Raw genomic sequence first — 12433 nt, 5'->3', positions numbered from 1 at the left:
ATACCTATTTGCAGGACAGTAATAGTGCTCCTCTTATCAGAATCTTCAAGGAACATCAGAAGTTGTTCAGCGATGATCCACAGGAGTGTAATGTGGTTCAGCACGACATCCAGCTACTCCCTGACACCTGGCCGATGCGTCAACCTTTCTACCGAATCAGCCCTAGCAAAAAGGAAGTTATGCGTGCTGAAGTACAGTACCTCCTGGATCATGGGCTGGCCACCCCTTGTGAGTCCCCTTGGGCCTCACCCTGCATCTTGGTGCCGAAACCGCACGGTTAAGTGAGGTTGTGTACCGACTACTGGAAATTGAATCTTGTGACTATCAAGGATGCTTATCCATTACCTAGAATAGATGACATCCTTGACGCCATTGGTAATGCTCGGTATCTATCAAAGCTTACTCAAGGGATACTACCAAGTATGTTTGCCTTCACCACTCCTTTTGGCCTTTACAGATACGAACGCCTTCCATTTGGACTATGTAATGCCCCGGCCACCTTCCAGCGAGCTGTCAACCGCGTCATCCAGGGCTTAGATAACACCTACGCCTACTTGGATGACATCGTTGTGGTAACCAACACCTGGAGCGAACATCTGCTCCAGCTGCAACGATTGTTTGCCAAGCTCCTGACAGCCAGCCTCTCCATCAACTTGGTCAAGTCCACCTTTGCTAAAGGTAAAGTGCGTTATCTTGGTCATGAGATAGCGAGTGGCAGCATAGCTATGTTAAACATTCATACCCAAACCATCCAGCATTACCCACAGCCTACCACCAGGAAGCAACTCCTGCGCTTCCTTGGTCTTGCCTCCTACTACCGTAGGTTTGTGAAGAATTTTATTACGGTGGCGACACCATTGATCACTTTAACCAGCCCCAAGCAACGGTATCATTGGACCATTCAGCAAACCATTGCTTTTGAACAACTTAAATTCATGCTCTGTTCTAATCCTATTCCCGCCTCGTCAGATATCACGAAGCCTTTCATCCTCCATGTCGACGCCAGTGGTACCGGCATCGGAGGTGTCCTGATGCAACAACGAGGCGAGGATGTTCTGCCTGTTAGCTACTACAGCTACAAGTTAAAACCACATCAGAAGAATTACAGCACTCTCGAAAAGGAGCTACTCTCCATCGTCCTGAACTTGCAGCACTCTGAATCATACCTGTAAGGTGCTCGGTCTACCACCATCTACTCAGACCACAATCCCCTACGCTTCTTGCAGCAAACCCAATTCACCAATCAACGACTTCTACGATGGGCTTCATATCTGCAGAATTTCAACCTGGAGATCTTCTACATCAAAGGTTCTGACAACATCATAGCAGACGCCCTCTCCAGTGTCTATGAGGTAGAGACAGCTCCACCTACCACTCTACCACCTGAAGACGTAACTTCACCCGTAAGCGCAGGCTTCGGGGGAGAGTTGTGACGATAATCTCTTTCAAGAGAGATTGAGCCTGCTCTTCTCTACATCAAGTTACGTATATTATACAACAATAAGATGTTACCTTCAAGATATGTCTACCAGTAGCACAAAACGTTTTGACCAGTAGGCAAACGTACCCAAGACTCCCCTCCTACACCACACTCCCTCCACGCCGGCTCGTCATCAACCAGCCAACTACCCTTCCCAGCCTGCCTGCTCCTGATTGGTGACTCGCCTACTGCACACCTGCACTTCTGCACCTCAGTGCCCTCTACCTGAGTCGATGTCTGGGCTTGAACCAGCCATTGAAGTCAGAATATCCTTGTGCAGTGAACTGATATACGCTGTGTATCAGGTGGATGTTTCTCAGCTAGCGCCATATTCTCAGCAACTGATTATTTTTCACTGTGTATTTATATTATTGTAGAGTAACTTCATCCCTGTTCTTCATTTATGTTATAAGTTTTTGACTTGTTAGTTTGCACTGTACATAGCCAAGGGAGTGTCGTTGTTTATAATTTGTTTTCCACATTAATTAAAGTTTCATTGTTCATACTATGTGTTTTGCGTGTCTTCCCTTACTTTACCACAGATAAACAGGCAAGCAGTCTTATCTTTTTTTTTGGTAAGTGTGACTAGGCATTGACACCAGCCATTGGAGGACTGCCGAACATCTACACTCCTACACTTTCCTGTCACAATATATATATATATATATATATATATATATATATATATATATATATATATATATATATAACTTTTTAGACACTCAACCCACCAGGAGACTCGAACACTGGCCAACAAGGTGGCAGTTGCATGCTGTATCCACTACGCTATACTTCAAATCCATAAGAGAGGTAGGAATTCTGGGGTATTTAACCAACCAGAAATTCCAATCCTCTCCCAGGCGATGAGATAGTGTGGGACCTCGGATGCTCTTTCATCGGTTCCTGTTATATGGGAAAACTCAGTGCCAAATGCTTAATGCACAGACTACCCTATTCCAGTAGCTGAAGTTTATAACTTTTTAGACACTCAACCCACCAGGAGACTCGAACACTGGCCAACAAGGTGGCAGTTGCATGCTGTATCCACTACGCTATACTTCAAAGCCATAAGAGAGGTAGGAATTCTGGGGTATTTAACCAACCAGAAATTCCAATCCTCTCCCAGGCGATGAGATAGTGTGGGACCTCGGATGCTCTTTCATCGGTTCCTGTTATATGGGAAAACTCAGTGCCAAATGCTTAATGCACAGACTACCCTATTCCAGTAGCTGAAGTTTATAACTTTTTAGACACACAACCCACCAGGAGACTCGAACACTGGCCAACAAGGTGGCAGTTGCATGCTGTATCCACTACGCTATACTTCAAAGCCATAAGAGAGGTAGGAATTCTGGGGTATTTAACCAACCAGAAATTCCAATCCTCTCCCAGGCGATGAGATAGTGTGGGACCTCGGATGCTCTTTCATCGGTTCCTGTTATACGTCTCTTATGGCTTTGAAGTATAGCGTAGTGGATACAGCATGCAACTGCCACCTTGTTGGCCAGTGTTCGAGTCTCCTGGTGGGTTGAGTGTCTAAAAAGTTATAAACTTCAGCTACTGGAATAGGGTAGTCTGTGCATTAAGCATTTGGCACTGAGTTTTCCCATATAACAGGAACCGATGAAAGAGCATCCGAGGTCCCACACTATCTCATCGCCTGGGAGAGGATTGAAATTTCTGGTTGGTTAAATACCCCAGAATTCCTACCTCTCTTATGGCTTTGAAGTATAGCGTAGTGGATACAGCATGCAACTGCCACCTTGTTGGCCAGTGTTCGAGTCTCCTGGTGGGTTGAGTGTCTAAAAAGTTATAAACTTCAGCTACTGGAATAGGGTAGTCTGTGCATATATATATATATATATATATATATATATATATATATATATATATATATATATATATATATATATATATATATATATACACACTCGCCCGCCCAGCACCCGCCGATGTCGCAGGTCACGACTGACAGCCAGGTTTCTCTCAGTAAAGAAGAGACATCAATCGACGACAGGTATGGCACATGCCAAGTGTTCGACAAAGTGTGGAGACTCAAGCTTAACAGAGATGTGTGCAAGCATGCTCACAACGGAACCGATTGTCCAGGTATGTGGCGCCCTCCCAAGGAGGGTATCAATCGAGGCCCCACTCCAGCAGTCAGGGAAAACACCTCCAACAGCTTCATTTCGACTGAGAATCTACTAAAAGCCATCAAAGCAACATCGGTTGGAACCTTGCAGCACATCCCCAAAGCTGCCCGGCCCCAGGCAGCAGCCAAACTATCCAGCCTCTTGAAAAAGGTCAATGACTCCCCCGAAACTATCCAAGCATGGCTCAACCTTCTCCTGTTTGGAAACATATGCCTAGCTGTCCCTGCAAGGAGAGACAAATCACTAGCTTCGTCGGTCATTATGGCTAACAATAGCTTTCCTAGAGAGGACAACCAGGCACCCCTCCCCAACCATGCCAAAAACACCCCTGGCAGGAAAGGTATCAACAGCAGAACCGAGGCATCCAAAATCAGAGCAACAGTCAGCAAGAAAATAGAAGGCAACACAATAGGGGCGATCAGAGTCATCACCAGTGAAGACACAGTTGCCACCAGGGATGCAGATACAGCACAAGCCCTGAGGGAAAAACACCCACCCAGAGCTCCTCGTGACGACAGTGTTCCCCTACTCGGTGTCACCAGAGCAGAACCCCTGTGTGTGCTCGAATCCATGGTGCATAAAGCAGCTTTATCCTTCCGGGATAAAGGGGCGCCGGTCGGCCGAGCCGACAGCACACTGGACTTGTGATCCTGTGGTCCTGGGTTCGATCCCAGGCACCGGCGAGATACAATGGGCGGAGTTTCTTTCACCCTATGCCCCTGTTACCTAGCAGTAAAATAGGTACCTGTGTGTTAGTCAGCTGTCACGGGCTGCTTCCTGGGGGTGGAGGCCTGGTCGAGGACCGGACCGCGGGGACATTAAAAAGCCCGAAATCATCTCAAGATAATCTCAACAAGATTCCCACCAGGATCAGCAGGTAGGTTCACAGGACTACGACCCAACCACATCAAACAAATGCTCAACCCTGCACTGGGAGACATTGCACAGGGCCTCCTGGTGGAACTAACTAGATTCGCCAACACATGTCTAGCTGGCAACATACCAGAGACCATACGGCCTCTCTTTTTTTGCGCTACTCTCTGTGTCCTGAGGAAAAAAGATGGAGGAATCAGACCGATAGCTCTGGGCAATTCACTCCGGCGTCTCGTCGCTAAGGCTGCTGCTAGAGCAGTTAGTCAGGCAGCAGCCGACATGCTGAAGCCAAAACAGCTTGGGTTTGGCATTCCCCAAGGGTGTGAGGCAGCGGCTCATGCAGCTAGAGCCTACATTGCCAACATTACGAATGAAAAAGCCCTGATAAAGCTGGACTTCAAAAATGCTTTCAATCTGGTTAGAAGGGATGCAGTACTCAGTGCAGTTCATCGCCTTTTCCCTTCCCTCTACCCGTTTGTAAACTCATGCTACAGCAAGAATGTAACTCTGCTTTTTGGGGAACATGAAATTGATTCACAAGAAGGTGTCCAACAGGGTGACCCCCCCTTGCTCCTTTTCTGTTCTGTCTAGTTATCAAGGAAGTCACCGATAACCTGTCCAGTGAGCTCAACATTTGGTTTTTGGATGATGGTACTCTAGCCGGCTCCCTAGCCTCACTCTTCGACGACATAAGAATAATTCAGGAGCAAGGAGAAAGCCTTGGCCTCACCCTGAACCCTTCCAAGTGCGAAATAACCTCCACCAACCAGGACATAATAGAGCAAATAAAGGTTGTTTTGCCTGACATTCATACAACCAACCCTGAAGACAGCGCACTCCTAGGTGCTCCTCTTGGAAGGAATGCCATCGACGGGGTCCTTGGTAAGAAGATCACTGACCTGAAGAGGATGAACGAGAGGATTGAGGACATCGATGCTCATGATGCACTTTACCTCATCACCAGATGCTTGTCCCTCCCCAAGCTGACCTACTTTCTAAGATATTCGCCATCTTTCAACAATATTAAATTAGAAGAGTACGACAGCTTGCTGAAATCAACACTAGAAAAAGCCCTCAATCTTTCCCCTCAGCGACTTATAGTGGAAACAGGCCTCCCTTCCTGTCAGACTCAGGGGCCTTGGCGTGCGCACAGCAACACAAATTGCTGTACCAGCGTTAATGTCCTCTTCAGTGGGGTCTGACAACTTGGTGAAGGAAATCCTACCTGAGCACCTAGTTCAACAGGCAGGAGAATATGATCCCAGCTTTATAGACTGCGCAACCAAATGGGTCTCTCTCGCAGGACCAGCACCCCAACCACCGCCTTCTGAAGCCCATAAGCAATCCAGCTGGGATTGCCCCATTGCCGACCAAGAAGCTGCGACTTTGCTAGAAGCTGCGTCAACACCACATGACACTGCCCGACTTGGAGCTGTCCCAGCAAACACAAATCATCTAGGCAACGTTCGCCTATCTCTTCCCATAGGTGTGGGAATGATTTGCATTGAGAATGGTGCAGGAGAGCCTTTGAGAAACTTTTAATCAAAAAATCCAAACACAAAGGTTTTATTTTAAATTGTTTTTCTACAACTATTTTGTTTCAAATGTAAAACAAATAGTTTTTACATGTTTAAATATAAAATTTATGGTGTTTTTTTGTAAAATTCATTAATAAATTGTGAATGATATATATTGGCTGAGTGAAACCTTTAAAATCCATTTAGTTATAATATGAACAGAAAAAAGTAGTTTTCCAAATTTTCTAAAAATCGCTCTTTTTAACACAATTTGACTCCTTATGCATACCACTAAACACTATATCATGTTTAAATATATAATTTATGTATTATTCCCTAAAATAATTTATATAAATTATAAAAGTTGCTGGAAAGTGGTGTGAAAGAATCTGAAAACTTTTTGTTGTCTTATATATTGGAATGTTCTTATTAACTATGTCTCAAGTTCACAGTTTATCAAACAAGAAGATTAACATTCGTCAACTCTTAAAATCTTATATGTTATCTTGTTGGTGCAAAATGGGTGAATCTTTAGGAACAGCTAGTATCTATATATGACAAATGGTGTTTTTCCTAACTCAAACAATGTAGGGTTTATTATTCTACACATATTTCTAATGACTCTTAGATGTTTACATTCTCTGAAGTATAATTGTGAAGGCTGTGTCCATCACTCTCAACACAGATTCTTAAACTCCTCTCTGCAGGTTCAACTATATAATTAGTTTCCATTCTGAATCTCCATGGACATTTGTATCCAAAATGAAACCAATGTGGTTTCCTTCAGCGCCTTCAGCCAGCACATTTGCTCATTCATTTCCACAGATTCCAACATGGTAGGGGATTTACAGAAATTTGTATATTCATATTGTTATATACTAAAAATATGAATGCAGTTCAATATGATAAGACAAATACATGAGTTTATGATAAATTCGTTTTCTGTGATATACCATTGATATGCTCTTTTTTTCTTTAAACGGCAGACTAAACTAAAGTGCTCACATCAACAGAGTTGATGTATAAATGGTCAACGCTCAACAGAGTTAGTATAAATGTATTAGTATAAATCTTACTTGTCTCATTGTTAATTCACATTCAATGTCAACTTGTGGTTTTGATGTGGCACGTTTGGCCAAATCATCCGCCACCTCGTTGAGCACTATTCCAACATGAGATGGAACAGTTCAATATGAGTTAGTTAGTTTAGTTCATTTATTATGCACCCCATACCCATCTTGTGGGCGGTAGTGGAAAGGGTTACAGAGGCACATAATGGGCTCAGGGACTGAACCCCACAATTCATTTAGCTAAGCAAGTTACAATCTTGATGAGCTAGTTACAAAATTCAATATAAGTCATCACATCAACAATGGGTTCGAGATCGACCTCAAGTACAGGTTCTAAATTAAGCAACTGACATATGTGGAGAGCTAGTATCAAAATTTATATGTTTGTCCTGCACACCGCCCCCCATCCAGTGGGCAGCGGTGGATAGGTTACAATCACTTAGTTGTTATCTACAGTTAGCAAACTGGGGATATTTGGCTAAAATTTCTGGTAGCAGATCATTTTGAATGATATATTGACACATCGCTGGAACATTGGTTATAGAATTGTCTCTAAATTCATGTATCTTTTCGCACTCCATCACATAGTGACGGAGGGTGTGCGAATAATTTTGTTGACACAGTTTACATTTGGTCAGGTCTACATCAGCAGATAATGAGAATTCCCAGAGATACTTGTAACCGAGTCTAAGCCGAGCAGTAGTAACATCTAGAAGTCTGCTGATTTTATTGGATGATCCATAGATGTGTGGCTCCTCTTGCATGATAGTATGATGATAGATGGAATTACTGGTGTCAATTTCACTTTGCCTCAGATCTACAAGATCTTGTTGAAGTTCTCGGTGTACTGCTGCTCTCAGATTGGTCATTGACAATCCAAGGTTACACTCAACGGCTCCTTTAAAGGCAGATTCTTTGGCTAACTTATCAGCTCTATCATGCATTCGGAGCCCAACATGAGATGGAGACCACATGAAATGGACTCTGTTACCATCCTTAATAATTTTGTTGTATTTGTGTCTAGCTTCCGACACAAGCATGTTACAGTTATGTCTTAAAGAGTTGAGAGCATTTAAGGATGATTAGGAGTCACTTACAATTAATGTATCAAGTTTTGAGACTTGTGCACATTTCAGTGCAAGGATCAAGGCAAATAGTTCAGCCTGAAGGGTAGAGGCCCAGTTGTTTATATGGACTCCCCACTCAAAGTATAGGCCATCGCCCATTGTCAGGACAACTGCACTTCCAGCTGCACCCGTGGTGCGGTGTAGGGAACCATCAGTGTATATAATTTGAGAGAGAGAATGCTCTGTGGACAGAGCATCAATATGGCTTAAGGCGTTGAGCTTTGCCTCAAGACGAAGCTTGGGCTGATCTCTAATTTGCTTCTTGGGTGGAAAGGGAGGGATTAAAACTGGAAAGGGTGTAACCTCCTACGGTGCAGGAAAGTGCCGTTGTTGTTTCTCTTGGTACAAATCATGAACCCCATATATTCTGAGTTGAGTTCCAGTTTTTGTTATCCATTTGGAACAATGCTGATCTTCAATAAAGAAATTCTGGAGGGCTTTTGTGCAAGGATTAGGATGAGTTAGCCTAAGCATTTTTATACCAATTTGACAGTTAATTTCAGTAACACGATCAAAAACGCTCAGAATATTAAGTTCCTTTCTCATATTAAGTATCTTTGTGGTACGAGGGCACCCAGGGATTATCCTCAAGGCTTCGTTCTGCAATTTTTCAAGCCCTCCAAACTTTCTTTCAGGCATCAAAACAAGCAGAGGTGCAGCATAATCCACTAAAGATCTGATGTATGCAAAATACATCATTTTGACAATTCTGACATTGGCACCATAGCCTGTAAGACAAATACATGAGTTTATGATAAATTCGTTTTCTGTGATATAACATTGATATGCTCTTTTTTTCTTTAAACGGCAGACTAAACTAAATCACATTATCAATGGGTTCGAGATCAACCAGAATTCCAGTTTCTAGGCAGGCGATGAGTACTCACAATAACCTTAAGTGTCAAAACAAAAATGTGTATACTCTTTTTACTCCTGACCTTAGTTCTTGAGCTATGTATTTCATTTTGGTACCAACGTGTTCGCAATAACATTCTCTAGAAGAACATCAGTAAAAACGGTCACAAAAAGTTATATGGATACCAGCACCAAATAAATACCTACGTAGATGACTCGCCGTGAGTGCCCAAGAGCAACAAAATGTTTTTACTCTTGGGATTGTTATCACTTTCACACTTGTCCTACAGCGATAATTTTAGTATCAATAGACTCGCAATGAAATTCCCAACACGGTGATATGAATATAAACGTAGAATAATGGTCGCTGCCCACCCGCAAGAGTGTGGGAAGTGGCGGAACTGTTACCCAGTATTGGTGACAAGACGACACATGGGCGATACAGTGCTTTGAAAGTTTATAATTATTTCACTGTCCTGACATTATTATTGTATGTACGTCATTCATTTTTGTGCCAATGTTTTCGCAATAGAATGTTCTATGAGCCCGTAGGTAAAAAAGAGCAACAAAGCGTAAGATAGAATAGCACCATATATAAAACAACGCTGGTACATATCAGTGAGCGTCAAACACACACGAAATGTGTGTGTTTGATGGTGGTCAAACGATGTTTGATGTGTTTGATCAGGTGATGTCCTGATCCACATAATTAAAGTATGAATTATGTTGAGAAAAAATAAGAAAAAAGGGAAAAAACAGGGGGGGGAGAAACATGGCAGAAAAAGAGTAAAAATACAATTTGGTCAACAAAACAGCATTGTTTAAAATAAAAGATATGGATTGACATTTTGGTGGTTAGGTAGGTTACATTGAGTTAATTAGGTAGTACTTAGTGTTTATCTGTTATAGATAGGAGCTGCCTGATATGGGCCAATAGGCCTTCTGCAGTTACCTTTGTTTTTATGTTTTTGCCCTGTAACCTAAATGGTTAGAGAGGCACATATATGGGCTTAGGGACTGAACCCCACACTACATTTAGCTAAGCTGATTACAATCTTGATGATATAGTTACAAAATTCAGTATAAGTCATCACATTATCAATGGGTTCGAGATCAACCAGAATTCCAGTTTCTAGGCAGGCGATGAGTACTCACAATAACCTTAAGCGTCAAAACAAAAATGTGTATACTCTTTTTACTCTCCTGACCTTAGTTCTCGAGCTATGTATTTCATTTTGGTACCAACGTGTTCGCAATAACATTCTCTAGAAGAACATCAGTAAAAACGGTCACAAAAAGTTATATGGATACCAGCACCAAATAAATACCTACGAAGATGACTCGCCGTGAGTGCCCAAGAGCAACAAAATGTTTTACTCTTGGGATTGTTATCACTTCCACACTTGTCCTACAGCGTTAATTTTGGTATCAATGTACTCGCAATGAAATTCCCAACACGGTGATATGAATATAAACGTAGAATAATGGTCGCGGCCCACCCGCAAGAGTGTGGGAAGTGGCGGAACTGTTACCCAGTATTGGTGACAGGACGACACATGGGCGATACAGTGCTTTGAAAGTTTATAATTATTTCACTGTCCTGACATTATTATTGTATGTACGTCATTCATTTTTGTGCCAATGTTTTCGCAATAGAATGTTCTATGAGTCCGTAGGTATAAAAGAGCAACAAAGCGTAAGATAGAATAGCACCATATATAAAACAACGCTGGAACATATCAGTGAGCGTCAAACACACACTAAATGTTTTTACTGTTGTTATGTTTGTTATGTTATCTGTTATAGATAGGAGCTGGCTAGTATGGGCCAATAGGCCTTCTGCAGTTACCTTTGTTCTTATGTTTTTGCCCTGTAACGCCCAAAATTCAGTATAAGTCGTCACATTTTCAATGGGTTCGAGATCAACCACAATTTCCTGAATGGATATAACAAAGGGGATATTAATAGGGTATTAAAATTGTCAACACAAGATAGAACACGAAACAATGGGTATAATTTGGATAAGTTTAGATTTTGGAAAGACTTGGGTAAATACTGGGTCAGTAACAGGGTTGTTGATTTGTGGAATTTTTCTTAACTTATAAATTTATCTTTATTTATCTTAAACTGGTTGGGAGAGGTACAGTTTTTAACATAATTGGGAAGGTCATTCCACATTCGAGGTCCCTTGATTTGTAAAGCATTTCTAGTTTGACTAAGTCGTACTCTTGGAATATCAAATAGGTATTTGTTTCTGGTGTGGTGCTCATGGGATCTGTTACAACCTTCTAGGAAGCTTTTAAGGTCAGGATTGACATTACAGTGCAGCGTTTTATATATATAAAATACACATGAGAGTATGTGCAGGGACTTAATATCTAACATATTCAGAGATTTGAGTAAGGGGTCCATATATACTGCCCGGTTGCCTGAAATGCTATGCCTACTATAGTGGCTTTAGGTATTGTATGCACTAGCTATATCTATAAATCCAACATTATGTTTGTAAATCAACTATGTATGTACTTTCCTGAATAAAATTGACTTTACTGTACACTTATATTCTCTGTGGATTTGTTATCCCCTATCGTTTGGGAGAAAAAAAATGACTAATACGTTCGGCGAATGACTTTGACTTCAACTTCACTTTGACTTTGTTCATGTCATCGTATTTTCCGTAATATATAAAGGTTATGACAATGCAATTATATTATTGTGTGCAAATAAGTTTGAAATTTCATGTACCCTAAAAATAGTAAAATAAAGAATAAGAATAATTAAATAAATGTTGTAGTAAATTGTCACACGTTCCTCATACACAAACGAACACACAGTTTGGAGCGTCAGTACAACAAGTCCGCCGCCATTTTAAAACATGGCTTCAAATGTAAGTAATGTTTTTCTCGTACTAACACTGTGTTATACAATAGATTAGGTCTTGAATTCACAAATTTAGTTGTTACATCTGACAGAGTATGTTAGACGGTGTAATGCTGGTCCATGTTGACGTATTTGTGGGCTTGGTTGGTTTAAATGTGATGGCACACAATATGAGCACCCCACAACTGCTGCATATTCTAGCTTTGGACTAACAAAAGTGGTGAACAATTTCTTTAGTATTTCGCCATCCATGTATTTAAAAGCAATTCTGAAGTTGGAATGCATGGCATCGGCTCCTCACACAATGTTCTTTATGTGGTCCTCAGGTGATAGTTTTCTATTTAGAACCACCCCTAGATCTCTTTCTTTATCAGAATTCCTTAAAGATTTCTCATATGGTGGTGGTTGTTATATGTAATGGTGGAGGTGTATGTGGAGGCGAGCCCTGGCTGTGCTAGTGTGTATGTGGAGGCGAGGC

This window comes from Procambarus clarkii, chromosome 66 (genome assembly GCF_040958095.1).
Source record: "Procambarus clarkii isolate CNS0578487 chromosome 66, FALCON_Pclarkii_2.0, whole genome shotgun sequence".
In the NCBI taxonomy this organism is placed as follows: domain Eukaryota; kingdom Metazoa; phylum Arthropoda; class Malacostraca; order Decapoda; family Cambaridae; genus Procambarus; species Procambarus clarkii.
This window is presented reverse-complemented; position numbering follows the sequence as displayed.